Raw genomic sequence first — 1587 nt, 5'->3', positions numbered from 1 at the left:
ACCATGTTGACCAGGATGGTCTCGATCTCTTGACCTCGTGATCCACCCGCCTTGGCCTCCCAAAGTGCTGGGATTACAGGCTTGAGCCACCGCGCCCGGCCGAGACACCCATTTCTATAAAACAAAACAGAGGCTGGGGGCGGTGGCACACGCCATTGCATTCCAGCCTGGGCAACAGAGTGAGACTCCATCTCAAAAAAAAAGAGAGACAAACATGCGTTTGGAGAGGCAAAAATGGTTAGAGATTAGAGAGGACAGAACTCCACAGAGAGATGACAGGCGATTTGTGAGGGGGTTCCTTGAGGTTTCAGCTGAGTGATAATCGGCAGAAGTATGTGAGGAAACTACCCAACCCCAGGGAGAGAATTACCCAAAAAAAATAAGATAATTATTACCAAATCTTACAAGTATGTGAGGAAACCCCCCAAGCCAGTGAAATAATTTCCCAAAAAGAATAAAATAATAATTACCAACGCTTAGTCTGAACCAGAAATTGTGTTTCCACCAGCCATAGCAAAAGCTCTTGTAATTCATGAGGGATTGTGTAGCATGCTTAAAAGGGTATTGCCAGGCCAGGCACACTGGCTCACACCTTTGGGAGGCCAAGGCTGTAGATCATGAGGTCAGGAGTTCGAGACCAGCCTGGCCAATATGGTGAAACCGAGTCTCTACTAAAAATATAAAAAATTAGCTGGGGGTGGTGGTGCCTGCCTGTAGTCTCAGCTACTTGGAAGACTGAGGCAGGAGAATGAGAATCGCTTGAACATCGGAGGTGGAGGTTGCAGTGAGCCAAAATTGCACCACTGCACTCCAGCCTGGGGAACAGAATGAGACTCTGTCTCAAAAAAAAAAAAAAAAAAAATGCTGGGCACGGTGGCTCACACCTGTAATTCCAGCACTTTGGCAGGCCGAGGTGGGTGGATCACCTGGGATAGGGAGTTTGAGACCAGCCTGACCAACATGGAGAAACCCCATCTCTACGAAAAATACAAAATTAGCTGGGCTTGGTGGTGCATGCCTATAATCCCAGGAGACTGAGGCAGGAGAATTGTTTGAAACCGGGAGGTGGAGGTTTCGGTGAGTCTAGATCATACCATTGCACTCCAGTCTGGGCAACAAGAGGGAAACTCCGTCTCAAAAAAGAAAGTGTATTGCTGGCCGGACTCAGTGGCTCAAGCCTATAATCCCAGCACTTTGGGAATCCTGAGGCAGGTGGATTACTTGAGGCCAGGAGTTTGAGACCAGCCTGACCACATGAGGAAACCCCATCTCTACTAAAAATACAAAAATTAGCTGAGTGTATTGTTGGCACACACCTGTAATCTTAACTACTTAGGAGGCTGAGACATGAGAACTGCTTGAATCTGGGAGGCAGAGGTTGCAGCGAGCCAAGAAAGCGCCCCATATTTATTTATTTTTAAAGATGGGGTTTCACCATGTCGGTCAGGCTGGTCTTGAACTCCCGACCTCAGGTGATCCACCCGCCTTGGCCTCCAAAGTGCTTAGATTACAGGTGTGAGCCACTACACCCGGCCAAACCCCATATTTATTTATTTATTTATTTTTGTTGGTTTTTTTTTTTTTTTT

This window comes from Cebus imitator, unplaced genomic scaffold, assembly GCF_001604975.1.
Source record: "Cebus imitator isolate Cc_AM_T3 unplaced genomic scaffold, Cebus_imitator-1.0 Scaffold0, whole genome shotgun sequence".
In the NCBI taxonomy this organism is placed as follows: Eukaryota; Metazoa; Chordata; class Mammalia; order Primates; family Cebidae; genus Cebus; species Cebus imitator.
The sequence above is the reverse complement of the archived record's forward strand: the minus strand, read 5'-3'. Positions refer to the sequence as shown.